Source organism: Pristiophorus japonicus, chromosome 21 (assembly GCF_044704955.1).
Source record: "Pristiophorus japonicus isolate sPriJap1 chromosome 21, sPriJap1.hap1, whole genome shotgun sequence".
NCBI classification, from domain to species: Eukaryota; Metazoa; Chordata; class Chondrichthyes; family Pristiophoridae; genus Pristiophorus; species Pristiophorus japonicus.
In genome coordinates this window covers 77970473-77989672 of record NC_091997.1, presented here as the reverse complement: position 1 = coordinate 77989672, position 19200 = coordinate 77970473, and the positions used below count along the sequence as shown (strand labels likewise).

Below are 19200 nucleotides of genomic sequence, written 5' to 3'. Positions count from 1 at the left end.
TAAAGAACAGGTGGTGGATGGAGAAAGCACAGGAGATACAGCAGCTGGCCGACAGCCATGATGTGCGATGATTTTTCATCGCAGTCAAGGCCACCTACGGTCCAAACATCCAAGGCCCCACCCCACTGCTGGCCAAGAACGGGAAAACACTCATCAAGATCACCGAGCAGTCAGGACCTGCTGGAAGGAGCACTTCGAAGATCTTCTCAATCGAGACTCTGCCTTTGACTCGAGTGTTCTCGATTCCATCCCGCAGCATACAACCCACCACCACCTCCTTGCTCAGACTGATGGACTGACAGCCCAGCACAGCATATCCACAACACAACACAATGATAGTTGTGACATTGACAGTGGCAATCGTTGGCACTTACTGCAGGCAGTGCTTTGCCCAAGAGGCAGGGAATGTGCTACTCCCTGCCTCTGGTCGTGTGCACACGGCGTCATGTATACCCAGCACTGTATCGTGTAACCCAACAGAGGGAGCTGTTTCACACGAAGGGAATTGCAAGTTACATTAATTTTCAGGCGGAGATGCACTTGCCACGCCGGCATTTGATCTTCAGTTTTCTCCCAAATGTTTTTTATCTTCTAAAAGAGACATGACAGGGAAAAGGAAGATGAAGTTAAGGAAAAAAAACCTACATATAAATTTGAATCCTTGATTGTGATCCCAACATGTGGTGTCTATTGGGAAATCATGGGAGCGGTCCCAGTGATTTTATACTTTTTATTTATTCATTCCTGGGATGTGGGCATCGCTGGCAAGGCCGGCATTTATTACCCATCCCTAATTGTTCCTTGGAGAAGGTGGTGGCGAGCTGCAGTCCGTGTGGTGAAGGTGCTCCCACAGTGCTGCTCGGGAGATTCCAGGATTTTGACCCAACGACGATGAAGGAACGGCCGATATATTTCCAAATCAGGATGGTGTGTGACTTGGAGGGGAACTTGGATGTGATGGTGCCCCCATGCGCCTGCTGCCCTTGTCTTTCTGGGTGGTAGAGGTTTTGATAGATTTTGGAGTCTAGGGGAACCAAAGGATGTGGAGATCGGGAGTTAAGGTCAATGAGCAGCCATGATCTTATTGAATGGCGGAGTAGGCTCAAGGGGCCGTATGGCCTACTCCTGCTCCTAATTCTTATGTTCTTCTGTTCTAATGGACATACAATTGTGAGAGCTCACCTGCTATTTCCCAATTTGTGTTCCTGGCATGCAAGACTCCTTGCTGGGAGCACACAATCGGAAAACCAGCCTTATATCTCAACCAACTTGTTGTTTCCCAGGAACATCTTCCAGCCTGGGGGCCTCTACTCTCGACTTCCCACTTTACCCCATCTTACCATTAACTCTTTTTCCCCCTTGTTGGTGCCCTACAGTGTCAGTGGTGGCTCAGTGAGCAGCACTCTTGCCTCTGGGTCAGTAGGTTGTTGGTTCAAGTCCCACTCCAGGGACTTGAGCACATAAATCTGGGCTGACACTCCAGTGGAGTGCTGCACTGTCAGAGGTGCTGTCTTTCAATTAGATTAGGGCTGATCATCACAGCAAGGCAGCATTCAGGGCAGACCAGTTTTAAATGGGGGCCTCAAACAGGCATTAGGCCCCTTATTTGCATATGTAAAGTGACCCTAATGCCTATTTCAGACGCGGGCCCGGGACACCTCTTTTTCAGCCTTTACCAATATGGCGGGTGGTGCACTTCCGGTGTGGAATGTGCCCACCATATTGGACGCTGGGGCGCCCATTTTTGCGCCTGTATAACGGGCGTGGCACGAACCATTTTCCGAGCCAGTGCCTTTCATTTCCTCCAGACATCCCAAAGTGTTCCGCATCCAATGGATCAGTTGTCGAGGCACGGTCGACGTTGCTTTGTAGGCCCGTTAGAAAGCATGAAGCCTTCCTATGGGCCTTCCCATCAATACTGCAACAAGAGGCTCGGCCATGAACTTGGGTTGGCGCTCAAGCTCTCTCACATCTGCAAACAAAGCCAGGCGGAGAGTTGGAGAGATATCGACCGTCCAGATTTTTCCACAAGGCAAATGTCAATTGCAACGATTTGGAATTGATGGGGAGGGTCATTCTGTGTGTGGATGTGAGGAGTCTTCGGGGAGGGAAGCATAATTATCAGTGAGCTGTAAGCATCATACGTTCCATATTGTCACTTGCTAATTTAACTCTTAGTGCACTGCGGATGAGTAAGCTTGTCCTGATTCGCCCCTGATCCGTAGGGTTGTGTGAGAACACCACTGCAGGTCGGGGCTATAAATAGAGCTGGAGCGTCGGGCCGTGGAACATCCTGGGCGAAGGTGCGGCGAATGAGGGTACGGGGCCCAGAGGAGCCGAGGGCCCAGGGGCAGCACAGGCCAGGCCACACTGTGCGATATGTGTGCGCACTGGGTCCGTGCAGCAGAGCAGGTCTCCAGTTGTCCTGGTTAACCCTTGCCACTGGATAAAGGCCTAGCTCTGTTGAGCCCGTGTGGTGGCTGATGTGCAACGGTCACCACACGTTAAAACAATCCACGCACAGGCATCTTCCACCCCCTCCACTGGAGTTCAGGACCGGAACATCGGGTCCTTCATTGAAACATCTGTGAACTCTTGTGGAAGCAAGTCATCCTCGTTCGAGGGACCGCCTCTGATGATGACAGCACTTAAGCTATTGACTACCTCTATCATTGTACTATTAATGTTTTTTTTCATTATCACAACCCAGGAGTTGAAAACTGTTGTTCCTTCATTGTCATTGGGTCAAAATCCTGAAACTCTCTACTAATATTTCCGATTATTTTGCCTTTAACTGGCCGCGCAGCCCATTTAATTCTTCATGCATGTGCGGTTATTTCCTTTGTAAAGCCGGATAGATCCTGCGTGGGACTTCTAGACTTCTGGAATGTCAGCTGTGGCTCAGTGGGCAGCACTCTCGCCTCTGAGTCAGAAGGTTGTGGGTTCAAGTCCTACTCCAGAGAACACATAGGCTGACACTCCAATGCAGTGCTGAGGCACTGTCGGAGGTATGGTGTTTCAGATAAAATGTTAAACCGAGGCCCCGTCTACCCTCTCAGGTGGATGTAAAAGATCCCGTGGCACTATTTCAAAGAAGAGCAAGGGAATTCTCCCTGGTGTCCTGGCCAATATTTACCCCTCAATCAAGGTAACAAAAAAACAGATTATCTGGTCGTCATCATATTGCTGTTTGTGGGAGCTTGCTGTGCACAAATTGACTGCCACGGTTCTCACATTGCAACAGTGACTACCCTCCAAAAGTACTTCATTGGCTGTAAAGAGCTTTGAGACATCTGGTGAAAGGTGCTATATTAATGCAAGTCTTTCTTTTCTTCTTTCATGAAGGGAATTGGACATGAGGCGATGTATTTTACGCTGGAGGCATTGAGTGACCGGGAGCCAATACTGGTCAGTGAGGTCAGAGGTGATGGATGAGTGGGATTTAGTGCAGGTTCGGACACGGGCAGCAGAGTTTTGGATGAGCTGAAGATGATGAAGGGTGGATAGTGGGAGGTTGGCTCGGAGAGCACTGAAATGGTTGCGTCGAGAAGTGACAAAGGCAGCAGATGAGCTGAGGCCGGGGCAGGGACGGGTGATGTTACAGAGGTGGTAGTCGGCAGTCTTTGTGATGGAGGGGATATAAAGAAAGAAAGACTTGGATTTATATAGCGCCTTTCACGAACACCGGACATCTTAAAGCACTTTACAGCCAATGAAGTGCTTTTGTAGTGTAGTTACTGTTGTAATGTGGGAAACACGGCAGCCAATTTGCACACAGCAAGCTCCCACAAACAGAAATGTGATAATGACTGGATTATGTTGATTGAAGGATAAATATTGGCCAGTACATTGGGGATAAGTCCCCTGCTCTTCTTCGAAATAGTGCCAAGGGATCTGTTACAGCCAACTGAGAGAGCAGACTGGCCTCGGTTTAACATCTTATCTGAAAGACTGCACCTCCAACAATGCAGCACTCCCTCAGCACTGCACTGGAGTGTCAGCCTAGATTTATGTGCTCAAGTCTCTGGAGTGGGACTTGAACCCTCAACTTTCCTGAGTCAGAAGCAAGTGTGCTGCCCACTGAGCCACAGCTAACACATATGGGGGCAGTAGCTCAACTTGGGATCAAATAAGATACCGAGGTTGTGAGCAGTTGCTTTCAAACTGAGACAGTATTCATGCACACAGTTAATCCTCCCCGAATCCAAGTAGTTGTGGTATAAACCAGGTGAGCAACTTCAGAAGATGAGTACAATAGTGCAAGTAGTTTCCTCCCCCCAAATTTTCCTGTTAATTAGAATTTCATAATTTTAAAATCCTTTAATTAAAAAATGCAGCTCAATTTTTGGGGGAATGGCCGTGTACCATTGAACCACTCCTCCATGTTGCTGAATGGCCTTTTGAATGTCACTGAGTTGGGTTTACCTCACCCAATCGTTGTCGACCTGTGGCTTTATTGGGTAGGCTTTCAAACTGGATTCTGTGGAACTTAAGGAATCTGTAAGTCTGGGATTCGATATGCCATATGCTGAGAGAGTATCATCTCATGATTTCTCCTTTTTCCCCCTGTAAGAATATAAGAATTAGGAGTAGACCATAAAGTCCCTCGAGCCTGCTCCGCCATTCAATAGATTATGGCTGATCATCGGCCTCAACTCCACTTTCCTTTCCACTCTCCATTTCCCTTGGACTCCAAAAACCTATTGATCTCCGCCTTGAAAAGATTCAGAGACTCAGCATTCACAGCCCTCTGGGGCAGAGAATTCCAAAGATTCTCAACCCTCTGAGTGAAGAAAGTCCTCCTCATCTCTGTCTTAAATGGCCGACCTCTTATCCTGAGACTGTGCCCCCTCGTTCTCGTATATTTGTTGACTTACTCGTGTGGTATTTCTGTTGATGTACACAGTTTTATGCAATGAGGACACTGCATTCTATTGGATAGCTCTCTTTCAGAAGTTAGAACACTGGTCCATGGGACTGTATCATTATTTGCAGGTGGTCTACAGAAGTGTGCTGATTTTTTCAGAGGGTCCCTGTGAGCATGGCAATATTTGCAGAGAATCTCTCGGCGTATGCCAGTATTTACAGAGTCACTTGGCCTGTGCTATTATTTCCAGGTGGTTCCTGCGGGTGTGTCAATTTTTGCAGGGGGGGGGGTTCTCTAGAAGTGCATCAATATTCACAAGTGGCTCCTGGGAATGTGTCAGTATTTACAGGGATCACTGAGGGTGTCTCAGTCTTTTGCAGGGAGCCCCGGTACTCTGTCAGTTTTAGCAGGGGCTCTGCATAGATCTGTTTGTGACACTAGGGACTTTCGGCTTTTGGGGTTTTTGGCGAAAACGGTAGCGATACGTGAAAGTTACCGTTTTTGCTGCGGTACCGATTTTAGCCCGAACTTTTGGCCTTTATGTATGCGCCATCGGTAAGGGAGGCATTGCACACTCATTCGCAAACCGCGAGTTTCGGCAACTTTAGTCTGGGGCCGGGAGCTCTGCGAGAGAGGCCTTGGGAAGGTGGGGGGGGGAAACAAAACAAAACAAATTCCAAAAAAACATTGCAAAAACATTTACAAGACCCATATCTATCGAATCGTTAAAAAAAATTTAAAAATAAAAACTTTAACCTACCTTTTTTGCAGGTTTTCACACTTACCACTGCTGGCACGGCTGCACCGATAGGTTTGACCTGTCACTCTTCTGGGCACGACGTACGGCTCGGGAGAGAGCCGGCAGTCCGACGGTAATGCAATCCACGTCGTTACACATCGGCTGTCCTCTCCCCGGCGGTACTTGAAAGCGCCGCCACAAACAGGTACCCGAGGATCCCACCCGGGCTTTGCAACCGGGTTTTCGCCGCGGTGGGTCAAATTGCCGCGAAAACCCGGTTGCAAACCTGCCGAAAATCCGGCCCAAACTGTTGTAATAACAAGCAACATTTTTACTTTTGGTTACACATTGACTGATGGAGCACGTCAATTAAAGGTGCTCTAGTATCTTCAAAGGGCAGATGAAGCTTCTGGGTTTCTGAACACCAAGTGCCAACAATACCTCGGGTTGGATTTTCGGTTCCGGTAATTTCGGGCGGTAATGGCAGTGGGGTGGTGAAGTTTGCGCCGGGAAATGGTTTGCGCCTGCAGCCACAAAATTCACCAGCTGGGCCCTGAATGTGGGGCAGAGCGCTAAGGGAGGTATTACACACCTCTCTTGGGGCGCTAGGCCAGCTGAGCAACTGGAAATCCCAAGCTAAAGAGCCGGCCTCTGGAGCGACCTTGAAGAAAAGAAAATTGGCACAAACCTCACAAAACACATTCCCAATACTTTGCCCACCCCACATTAGGATAAATCGCAAAAATAAAAATAACAACAGTCACACTCACCTCACTCATTACTTACAGCGCTCACCACCGCCTGGTGGCGGTCCCACTAGGGGGTGTTAGAGGCTCAGCGTCAATTCAAAATCGAACTGCACTCGAAACCGGTGAAGTTCCCCGCCGGCTCGACACTCCCGGGCTGTTCTGCTCCACGCCCCCCCGCAAAACCGGCAACTAATTTCTCGGCGGGGTGCTGTAAGCTGGCCGCCCAACCAGAAATCGTCCCCGCCACCATTGACGCCTCCGGGGCACAAACAGGGACGGCAGAAGATTGAAAACCCAGCCACTCCTCTTTATAATCTTCTCAAGGTGCACCATTGGAGTTTGGATGGTAGAGTGCTTTTAGTGTACTGGACTGAAAGGGATTTATGAGAAATGTAGTGGGTCGTATTAACCGTTCGAAGAGCCCACGGCCAAAGCAAAACTAGCTCTACGTTGGTAATCTTACTCAAAGAAGCTACGATTGAATCCGCTTCCACCACACTTTCAGGCAGCGCATTCCAGATCATAATAACTCGCTGAGTAAAAAAACAAAAATCCCACCTCACCTCTTGCATTGAAGATAGAATAGCATTACACTGGTTCAATAGCATGGGCTATTCTGAATTTAGTGTTGAGGTATACTGTTGGTGAATACTCTCTATCTATCCATCTGACATAGGATTACATAGAATTTACAGAAACAGGTCATTCAGCCCAACAGGTCTATGCCGGTGTTTATGCTCCACACAAGCCTCCTTCCACCCTACTTCACCTTCATCATCTTAGGCAGTCCCTCGAAATCAGGGAAGACTTGCTTCCACTCTAAAAGTGAGTTCTCAGGTGGCTGTACAATCCAATACGGGAATTACCAGTCCCTGTCACAGGTGGGACAGACAGTGGTTGGAGGAAAGAGTGGGTGGGGAGTCTGGTTTACCGCACGCTCCTTCCGCTGTTTTCTGCATGCTCTCGGCGACGAGACTCGAGGTGCTCAGCACCCTCCCGGATGCTCTTCCTCCACTTTGGGCAGTCTTTGGCCAGGGATTCCCAGGTGTCAGTGGGATGTTGCACTTTATCAAGGAGGCTTTGAGGGTGTCCTTGTAACGTTTCTTCTGCCCACCTGGGGCTCGTCTTTCGTGTAGGAGTTCCGAGTGCGGACGACGCTTGCGTCTGCGCACATTCAGAGGCTGACCTCCAAACCATCGTCAACATCTTCACTGAGGCGTACGCAAGCATGGGCCTTACACTAAACATCTGTAAGACAAAGGTCATCTTACCCTATCACCATAACCTTCTATTCCTTTCTCCCTCATGTATTGATCTCACTTCCCCTTAAATGTATCTATGCTATTCGCCTGGGGCATGGACGATGTATAGAAGTCGCTGGAGATATATCACCAATGATGTCTCCGCAAGATCCTGCAAATACCCTGGGAGGACAGGTGCACCAACATCAGTGTTCTCGTCCAGGCTAACATCCCAAGTATTGAAGCACTGACCACACTCGATCAGCTTCACTGGGCAGGCCACATAGTTCGCATGCCAGATACGAGACTCCCTAAGCAAATGCTTTATGCGGAGCTCCTTCATGGTAAATGAGCCAAAGGTGGGCAGCGGAAGTGTTACAAGGACACCCTCAAAGCCTCCCTGGTAAAGTGCGACATCACCACTGACACCTGGGATACCCTGGCCAAAGACCACCTGAGGTGGAGAAAGTGCATTTGGGAGGGCGTTGAGTTCTTTGAATCTCAACGCAAAGAGCATGAAGCGGTCAAGCGCAGACAGCGGAAGGAGCGCGTGGCAAACCAGACCCACCCACCCCTTCCCTCAACGAATGTCTGTCCCACCTGTGACAGGGTCTGTGGCTCTCGTATTGGACTGTTCAGCCACCAGAGAACTCACTTTGGGAGTGGAAGCAAGTCTTGCTCGATTCCGAGGGACTGCCTATGATGATGATGATGATGAACTGCTCAAATGCATCTCAGCACATAACTAACCTTGCGAACAGCTTCACAGCGACTGAATGGCCAAAAATGACCCTCTCTTTCTCATTTCCACTTTGCATTATGTACAATTCCTGCATTGTACATACATTTCCTGCTTCCTGTTCCAGTGTGCAGAACCTTACACTTAGACACAATAAAACCCATGTGCCATTCTTTATCCTGTTCACTCTAACATGTCCAACTTCCTTTGAAGGCGATTAGTCTGCCTTGCACTCATGACTTAGCCACTGACTTGGGTATCCCTGGGAGAGCTATTAATACTGAGAGAGGTTAAAAATACTAATACTGGCAGGAGGGTTGGTGACCAGAGGACACAGATTTAAGGTAATTGGCAAAAAAGCCAGAGGTGAGATGAGATTTTTTTTTTACTCAGTGAGTTATTGTGATCTGGAATGCGCTGCCTGAAAGGGTGGTGGAAGCAGATTCAATAGTAACTTTTAAAAGGGGAATTGGATATATACTTGAAGGGAAGAAAGTTACAGGGCTGTGGGGAAAGAGTGAAGGAGTGAAACTAATTGGATCGCTCTTTCAAAGAGCCGGCACAGGCACGATGGGTTGAATGGCCTCCTTCTGTCCTGTAAGATTCTATGTGGTAGCGAGTTCCACATTCTAACCACTCTCTGAGTAAAGACGTTTCTCCTGAGTTCCTTATTGGATTCATTAGTAAAAATAAAAGAAAGACTTGCATTTATATAGCGCCTTTCACGACCACTGGATGTCTCAAAGTGCTTTACAGCCAATGAAGAACCTTTGAAGTGTAGTCACTGTTGTAATGTAGGAAACACGGCAGCCAATTTGAACACAGCAAGCTCCCACAAACAGCCATGTGATAATGAGCAGACAATCTGTTTTTATATTGATTTGAGGGATAAATATTGACCAGGACACCTGGGATAACTCCCCTGCTCTTCTTCAAAATAGAATCTTTTACATTCACCTGAGAGAGCAGACAGGACCTCGGTTTAACATCTCGTCCAAAAGACAGCACTCCCTCAGAGTGGTAGCCTAGATTATACACACTCCAGTGCTTGGGGTGGGACTTGAACCCACAAACTTCCATCACAGAGGCACAAGTGCTATCCACTGAGCCACAGCTGCCAACAGGAACCATTTTGTATCTGATTAAAGGAGTTTGGTTTAGAACTACTTGTATGAAATGGGAAAGTGTTCTATCTGCCTGACACTATCTTGATGTGAACAATATTTATTTAGAAAAATAAAAAGAATGTATCCTTATATGTTTGCTTTGTGGAGGAAGTTTAGCCAAGTGTCAATGTGCCATTTTGATCACAGTGACATCTCATACCAGTGACTCATGATACCTTCGGATTGATGCGTCTGTTTGTAAATGTGATGAAAGATTTGCCAAACCCTTTTCCCAGAGATTGTAGCCTGGAAATCATTGTGAGGGTCAGTAAGTTTATTTGAAAAGCCATAAACCTCTGTGTTAAAATAGTGGAATTTGATATGAATAACATATAGTGCTTGTGCAATAACATGGCTCATAGTCACTTCCAGGCACCTGTCTTCTTGAATACAATATTATAACAATAACTTGTATTTCTATAGCACCTTTAACCTAGTAAAATGTCCCAAGGCACTTCACAGGAGTGTTATAAAACAACATTTGACACCGAACCACATAAGGAGAAATTAGCGCAGGTGACCAAAAGCTTGGTCATAGAGATAGGTTTTAAGGAGTGCCTTAAAGGAGGAACGAGAGGTTTATGGAGGGAATTCCAGAGCTTGGGGCCCAGGCAACTGAAAGCAGGGCTGGCAATGGTTGAGTAAAGAAAATCAGGGATGCTCAAGAGGGCAGAATTGGAAGTGTGCAGAGATCTGGGATATTTGTGGGGCTGGAGGAGGTTACAGAGACAGGGAGGGGCGAGGGCCATGGAGGGATTTGAAAATAAGGATGAGAATTTTGAAATCGAGGCGTTGCTGAACCGGGAGCAGGTGTAGGTCAGCGAGCACAGGGGTGATGGGTGAACGGGACTTGGTGCGAGTTCGGACACCGGGGCAGCTGAGTTTTGGAACACTTCAAAAAACACTATGTAATCAGCACAAAAAACAATTCTGATAAGAAGACCGTTTGCTTTGCACAGGTCTGTAGCTCTACGGTCAGATATCAGACACTGGAAAGGCAGGCCAGTTATAAGAACGTTACACTTCGTTAAAGTTATAAAGGGCAGAGCAAACGAGAGTTGGGAGGAGGCAGGGATTGGTACATTCACAGGACGCTGTCGGGGGCAGAAATAACTGCTACATTTAAAGACTGCACTGAGATCTGGTTTGTGTTAGGAGCATTGCAACAGTCGCTGGCAAATTAATCAGCCGGAAAAAAAAAAGGCGGATGCCGTGGATTTGAACCCTGAATAAGAGAATGAAAGATCTATAACTGCTCTCACTGCCCAGAAACAGGGTGAAACTTGCAAGTGAAATCTCACAAACAGGCTGCTGTGAAACTTCAGCTCCCTCCCCAGTAGCCTCTCCAGAATACAAGTAATCTTTATGTAAAAGGTATTTATATAAAGAGATCATAGATGGGATGTGTTCACTCCACACTAGGGGCAGGGTTAGCTTAAAATGTAGGAAGGATAGAGAGAGCTGGCTGTGAGGCAGCGTTATCCAGACAAACCCAACCTCCTTTTTCAGGGAACTCCCTCAATTTGTTACTCAGCCGCAGCCAATGAGCAGCGAGGAGAAATGTTGTCCCTGTGTGGTGACATCAGCAGCACAAAGAAGCTCTCTCAGAAGTGCTCAGTGATCCGCGCTGTTTTTAAGTCCGAGTCTTACACGCCTGTATGTGCTGTCTGCAAACTCGGAGCACACTGCGTTCACACACACTTCAGAGTCTTTTAAGGCTTCGTCAGAACCGAGCCAGCAACTTATTTTTTTAAGGACAAGCTGGAATCAAGCATTTAATTTTCTCTCGACCTGACCATGGCTCGCAGGGTGAGTAGGATCTGCCATTTGTCTCAGTGAACGGTGCAGAAAGTTGGAATGAGTTGAGGAAGAGATTAAGGGAGAGAGGGGCTTGTTGGACACAAGCAATTGTTCCAGCAGGGGGGCAATGCTGGCTGGTACAGGAGCGTAAGAAAAGAACTTTATATGGCACAGTTGTAAATTCTTAAAGAAATATTACCTCAAATCTCTTTTACTCTTTTTTTACACACCCTTCCTGTTCTGATGTAATTAATTCGAGCCGGAGTAAGGTTCTGGCCTCGAAATAGACTGACAATGCTGTCAGTAATCTAATTGACTATAGGGGTTGCTGGAAGAGGGCCCAACAGCTGAGCCAGAACTTGTTATAACCCGACATTCAGTTATGGCTCAGTGGATAGCACGCTCGCCTCTGAGTCAGAAGGTTCAGGTCCCACTCCAGGGACTTGAGCGCAAAAATCTTAGCTGACACTGAGGGAGTGCTGCACTGTCGGAGGTACTGTCGGATGAGCTGTTAAACCGAGACCCTGTCTACTCTCTCAAGTGGATGTAAAAGATCCCATGGCACTATTTTAAAGAAGAGCAGGTGTGCTATCCCCGGTGTCCTGGCCAATATATGTAATCAATTAACATATCATCACATTGCTGTTTGTTGGACCTTGCTGTGTGCAAATTGATTCCTACGTGAAAGAAAGACTTGCATTTATCGAGCATTTCATGACCACCGGACGTCTCAAAGCGCTTTACAGCCAATGAAGTACTTTTGGAGTGTAGTCACTGTTGTAATGCAGGAAACAGCAGCCAATTTGTGCACAGCAAATGACCAGATAATCTGTTTTTTTGTAGATTGAGGGATAAATATTGACTGAGACACCAGTGAGAATTCTTCTGCTTTTCTTTGAAATAGCGTCCTGGGATCCTTCACGTCCACTTGAGAGAGCAGACTTGGTTTAACGTCTCATCCGAAAGACGGCACCTCCGACAGTGTCAGTCCAGGAGTGTCAGCGTAGATTTATTGTGCTCCTGTCTTTGGAGCGGGACTTGATCCCACAACCTTCTGACTCCGAGGCGAGGGTGCTACCCACTGAGCCTCAGCTGACACAGTACAGCAATGACTACACTTCAAAAAGTGCGCTCTATGGTTACGGAAGCTAGGTGGGTAGCTGGAGTTCTGATGCAGATCAGCCATGATCTAATTGAATGGCGGAACAGGCTCGAAGGGCTGAATGACATAAATGCAAGCTGGTTCCTTTATATTACTGATTAACCTCTTGCTGTACTGTATATGCACGATTAGAGTCTTGTTGGCAATTTTGCCAGCTTGGCTATGGACCTTCCCCCAGCGATGGAGGAAAGTTCACACGGGACAGCAAGGCGTGTGTGGCTGGTCTGTACGGGCACACTGCAGAAGTACAGACCCAACCTATGGACCACCGCAGTGTGTTGTTTGTGTTTGTCACTGTGGACACTTTGGGCCCGGGGCAGTCAGTGAGGCTGCTATTCAAGAGGTCACTGTTTCCTCCAATGGCAATGGCTACTGCTGTCGGCATTTGTGACGTCAGATGCTGGCTTGTAGTGTAAAGGTGGTATTGCTCTTTTCAGTAATAGTCTGATTAAGTCGCCGAGTGATATCTATCTCTCTCTCTCTCTCTCTCTCTCTCTCTCTCTCTCTCTCTACCTCTCTTCTCTCTCCTACTCCCCCCCGCGCTCTCCCTCTCTCTCTCTCTCTCTGCCAGTTTCACTGTCTAACTCACACTGAGTCCTGTTCAAATAGCTCCCCTGTGCTCGCTGACCTGCGTTGGCTCCCAATTAACCAATGCTTCGATTTTAAAATTCTCATCCTTGACCTTGCCCCTCCCTATCTCTAATCTCCTCCAGCCCCACAACCCTCTGAGATGTCTACGCTTTTCCAATTCTGGTCTCTTGAGCATCCCTGATTATAATCACTCAATCATTGGTGGCCGTGCCTTCTGTTGCCTGGCCTCTAAGCTCTGGAATTAACTTCCTAAACCTCTCCGCCTCTCTACAACTCTTTTTTTTCCTTTGAGATGCTTCTTACGACCACTTTGACCAAGCTTTTGGTCACCTGCCCTAATATTTCCTTATGTGGCTCGGTGTCAAATTTTGTTTGATAACGTTCCTGTGAAGCACCTTGGGACGTTTTACTATGCTAAAGGTGCTATATAAATACAAGGTATTGTTGAAGTTTAACTATTGAAGTACTTGAAGAAATTATAACTGCTGAATCACATCCAGTCTGCAAGGTGTATGAATGACTGGTACAGTGATATACCTTTTTAAAAACATCTGAACCGCTGTTGGCTGAGAGGATGAATGTACGATGCCGGTATGCTGAGAGCTATCAGGGTCATGATAATTGAACTCTGTGTCCACTGGTAAAGAAAGAAAAAACGACCTGGATTTATATAGCGCCTTTCACGACCACCAGACCATCTCAAGGTGCTTTACAGCCAATAAAATACTTTTGAAGTGCAGTCACTGTTCTATTGTAGGAAATCTCTCGCCACTGTCAAGCCCGTGTGGTGGCTGGTGTGCAACGGCCAACATACGTTAAAAGAATCCACGCACAGGCATCTTCCACCCTTCAGGATGTAGTTTGGGATCTGGAATATTAGGTTCTTTATTGAAACACCTGTGAACTCATCCTTTTTTAGTGTGGAAGCAAGTCATCCTCGTTTTGAGGGACTGCCTATGATGATACATCAAGCTCCCACAAACAGCAATGTGATAATGGCCAGATAATCTGTTTTGTTTTGTTGATTGAGCGATAAATATTGGCTAGGACACTGGGGATAACTCCCCTGCTCTTGTTCAAAACAGTGCCATGGGATCTTTACATCCACCTGAGAGAACAGACTGGGTCTCATCCAAAAGACGGTACCTCCGACAGTGCAGCACTCCCTCAGCACTGCACTGGAGTGTCAGCTTAGATTTTATATGCTCAAGTTCTTGGAGTGGGACTTCAACCCACAACCTTCTGATTCAGAGGTGAGTGTGCTGCCCACTGAGCCACAGCTAACACTGGAGATAGGGGTACAAAATTAGCCAGCTCGCCTGATCACTATCCTCCTGGTGCAGAGTGCAAGTGTGTGAATGTTGGATGAAGAATGGACTGAGTTCGCTTGTGTTGGCTCCCATTGGTGGAGTACCCTGCTGACATTCATCATCTAAGGTCACATGAATGACCAATCAAGCATGGTACTGGACCTGGTTCAGTTGTTTGGGCTCCTATTGGTGGAGTGCCCGGTTGGTAGTTATTATCTAAGGTCATTAATGACCAATTGGGCATAGTATTGCAGGGTAAAGGGCACCTATGTACTGTGCCACAGTGAGAGTTGGCACTTTTGGGAGAGGAAGGATGAAGATTTTGTGGAGAAAATTAAACAGCAGACATTTTGAATTTGGATAAACAAAATTCATTCCAAATGACCCCAAAACTTTGTTTAAGGTTTGATTACTTGGGGTCAGCAGGGTATATGACACCACTTCAGATCACTCTTTCTGCAGATTTTTCCTTTTATTTTATTGCTTCAATTCCAGAGTATATTCCATCGTGGAATATAATTTTAAAAACTCTTATTATTGCTGGTCTTGGCCATGTCGTCCAAGGAAAGATTAAATTCAGCAGGTATTCTTCTTCAGAACGTCATACTGAGTCCTCTCGACCTAGAACAGTGACTGTAATGTATGCACGTGAGAATATGCTCACAGGTTTGTAGAGCTTTTGCCAACATTCAGCTTTGGCTTAGTGAGTGGCGCACTCCTCTCTGAGTCAGAAGGTTGTGCGTTCAAGTCCCACTCCAGAAACGCCAGTGCAAATAATTTCGGCTAATACTCAAATCTAGCACTGACAGAGGTGTTGCAGTGTCTAAGGTGCCGTCTTTTGATGAATCGTTAAACTGAGGTCTTGTCTGCCCTCTTAAGTGGATACCATAGCACTATTTCGAAGAAGGGCAGGGGAGTTATCTCTGGCTTCCTGGTCAATATTTATCGCTCCTGATCTTCAGACACCCGGTGCGGAGGGGAGCGGGCAGGTCGGAAGGCCTCCTCGTGGGACTGCTCCTGGGTCTGGTCAAGGTGGCCATTAACCGGTCCAGGCAGAGGGCGATCGAGGGGGTCATTCAGCCCGACTGCCTGCCTCTCTTTCACGGCTACGTTCGCGCCAAGTTGTCAGTGGAGATGGAGCACGCAGTGTCCACCGGTACGCTCGCGGCTTTCTGCGAGAGATGAGCGCCGGAGGGACTGGAGTGCATCATCATCCCCGGCAACCAAATTTTAATTTGATTTAATTCTCCGTTAAAGTTTTAGTTGGAAATTTGTGGGTTTCTAGTGCCCCTTTTAATAAGGGGGCACTTGATTGCATGTTCTACCTTTTTAAAATAGTTGTAGAGCTGTTGCATTGTGAATGGTTTAGCCAGTCACGTGATGTTCACAAGATTCAATAAAACCCCAGTCAGTTGAGTTCAGGTCATCCACGATGAGGTATGCAGTTGTGAGCCGAGTGGATGAACTGGTAATGTGTAGTGTGATTGTTAAACCTTTGTTAATAAACCAACTAGTTCTTAGTGGCAATGGGTTGCTATGAATTTTTAAACAAAGAACCCATGAAGCAAATACATTAGTGTTGGAGATTAGGATTGACTATGAAAAGTAAAGGAGGCATCGCAAACTCATGCATGTTGTGTACACGTCCACTATCTGCAGTCTTCTTTTAAAGTGTAAGTACCCAGTACGAGTATCTGATGGAGCTGCTCCCTGGTATAAACTGGGCAATGCCACTAACCTGGTGGAAGACCTCAGCCTGCACTATGGACGAATGGTTGGCATCTGTGGTGGAAGAGCTAGACTTCCAACTAATTTCGCCGGGTTGTATGTGTCGTGAGTGGCTGGCTGCTTAATGTTGCGGCATCCCAATTGCCGTGGGCTGGCGGAGAGATATATTGGCCAAACCCTATCCGAAGGCTAGGTTGTGCAAACGCTTTTCAGATTTCTCAAATTCTCATATTTGTTTTCAAATCCCTCCATGGCCTCGCCCCTCCCTATCTCTAATATCCTCCAGCTCCACAACAACCCCCCAGAGATGTCTGCGCTCCTCTAATTCTGCCCTCTTGTGCATCCCTGGTTATAATCGCTCAAACATTGGTGGCCATGCCTTCTGTTGCCTGGGCCCTAAGCTCTGGAACTCGCTGCCTAAACCTCTCCTTCCTCCTTCAAGACGCTTCTTAAAACCTACCTCTTTGACCAAGCTTTTGGTCACCTGCGCTAATTTCTCCTTATGCGGCTCGGTATCAGATTTTAAAAATCTCATAATACTCCTGTCAAGTGCCTTGAGATGTTAAAGGCGCTATATAAATACAAGTTGTTGTTGTTGTAAATGAGACCAGATTTGGGGTGCTTTAGCCTGACAAACTTAAGCTAAAGCACGGGCCGACACTCCTCTTTTGAGTGCACTGTAGTCACGGCCGATTCAACATCGCCTCTAGTGCACCAGTGCAGCCTTCGGCCACCTGAGGAAGAGAGTGTTTGAAGACCAGACCCTCAAACCTACCACCAAGCTCATGGTCTACAGGACTGTAGTAATACCCGCCCTCCTGTATGAATCAGAGGCATGGACGATGTACAGAAGACACATCAAGTCACTGGAGAGATATCACCAACGATGTCTCCGCAAGATCCTGCAAATCCCCAGGGAGGACAGACGCACCAACATCTGTGTCCTCGCCCAGGCTAACATCTCCAGCATTGAAGCTCTGACCACACTCGATCAGCTTCGCTGGGCAAGCCACTTAGTTTGTATGCCAGACGCGAGACTCCCGAAACAATTGCTTTACGCGGAGCTCCTTCGTGGCAAACGAGCCAAAGGTGGACAGCGGAAATGTTACTGGGACACCCGCAAAGCCTCCTTGGTGAAGTGCGACATCACCACTGACACCTGGGAGTCGCTGGCCGCAGACCGCCCTCGGTGGAGAAAATGCATCCGGGAGGCCATTGAGCTCTTCGAATCTCAACGCCGCCAGCGTGAAGAGGTCAGGCGCAGGCAGCGAAAGGAGCCTACGTCAAATCAGTCCCACCCCCCCGCTTCCCCCGACGAATATCTGTCCCACCTGTGGCTCTCGTGTTGAACTGTTCAGCCACCAAAGAACTCACTTTAGGAGTGGAAGTAAGTCTTCCTCGATTCCGAGGGGCGGCCTATGATGATGGCATTCACCAGAGTTTATTTTTCATTCTGATGATGAAGTTGGTTCTGAGTCCCCCGACGTTGCTTCGATGATCCCCTCCTGTTCGCCCAACTCGTGTCCTGCCTGAGGGATCTGAGGTCGGGGAAACCAGGGGGCTATGTTGCCATCTGTCAATTCGAATTCGGACTGAAGTGCCCCGTTCTCAAGGGTTTCACTCTTCACACTGAAGAGCATGATGTCGTCAGATGGGCGATCTCATGCGCTATACAGTCACCATTGTCTTGCTACAATGCAAAACTGCCAGTGTATCTGCATCCTTAACAATGTTACACTGTTACGAAGTGAACGATACTGTGTGAATGGGACAGTTGTGCAAACAGGTGATCGTGAAGTGGAATGGCTTGGTTCCAGAAGTGATTCTACAGTTGCAGCTTTGATTGTGACTCCATTATAACTATCGACACATTCCTCAGCGATCAGGAGAACTTAGTCCGTTAACATTATTAATATTCCAGTGATCGATTATCTTGTTTGTTCTAACAAGCTTAAAACACTGTCCAACAGCTTACTATCTCAATAATAACCATATTGTTTGGTGAAGATTATCAAAGAGGCTAGTGATAGAAGTTAAAACTGACACCACGGTGTGCTGCACTGTCGGAGGTGCCGTCTTTCGGATGAGTCGTTAAACCGAGGCCCCGTCTGCTCTCAGATGGATGTAAAAGATCCCACTGCACTATTCTGAAGAAGCGCAGGGAAGTTACCCTGGTGTCCTGGCCAATATTTATTCCTCAAGCAACATAATTAAAAACAGATTATCTGGTCATTATGTTGCTATTTGTGGGAGCTTGCTGTGTGCAAATTAGCTGCTGTGTTTCCCACATTACAACAGTGACTGCACTCCAAAAGTACTTCATTGGCTGCAAAGAGCTTTGGGATGTCCTGAGGTCGTGAAAGGTGCTATATAAATGCAACTCTGTCCTCTCTCTGTCCTCTCTCTGTCCTCTCTCTGTCCTCTCTCTGTCCTCTCTCTGTCCTCTTTCTGTCCTCTCTCTGTCCTCTCTGTCCTCCCTCTCGCTCTCTGTCCTCCCTCTCCCTCTCCCTCTCCCTCTCTGCTCTCTCCGCTCTCTCCTGCGCTCGCTCACTCTCTGTCTCTCACTTGCTCTCTGTCTCTCGCTCGCTCGCTCGTTCTCCGTCCTTTCTCTCGCTCTCTGTCTCTGTCTCTCTCTTTCTTGATGAGCTGGTGACTCTATCTCTGTGCTGCCAGTGTCAATCCCTAGTGTCTTTCCTGCCATCAGTTTAATTGAGTCTGGGTCTGGATTTGGGAAGTAACTGGAGGAACTTGGTATTGGGTAATCCTACTACAGAATATTTATTCAACAGTGTGGGCTCCCGTTCCTGTTTGCCATACAGCAGCCCCTCCTGGAAATGCATGTGTGTAGGTGTCAGACAACAACCTGCATTTATATAGCGCCTTTAACATAGTAAAGTATCCCAAGGCGCTTCACAGTAGTGTTATTGGACAATATTTGACACCGAGCCACATAAGGACATATTAGGACAGGTGACCAAAAGCTGGGTCAAACCGGTAACGTTTTACGAAGCATCCTAAGATGGGGAGAGAGGTGGAGAGGTCTAGGGAGTGGATTGCAGGACTTAAGGCCTTGACAGTTGCAGGCACGGTCACCGATGGAAATTGGGG

The 19200-nt window shown here is 47.4% G+C and overlaps 1 protein-coding gene across 4 annotated transcripts in view; it reads left to right on the top strand.

Annotated features, from left to right (window-relative positions):
• Positions 1-11101: 11101 nt before the first annotated feature.
• The window catches only part of cd276 (CD276 molecule), a 381432-nt gene continuing 373333 nt past the window's right edge, over positions 11102-19200 (top strand). For all 4 annotated transcript variants that reach the window (XR_011588279.1, XM_070865080.1, XM_070865078.1 and 1 more), the window contains exon 1: positions 11102-11310. The gene's annotated coding sequence lies outside the window, so the exon portion shown is untranslated. The remainder of the gene's footprint in view (positions 11311-19200) is intronic.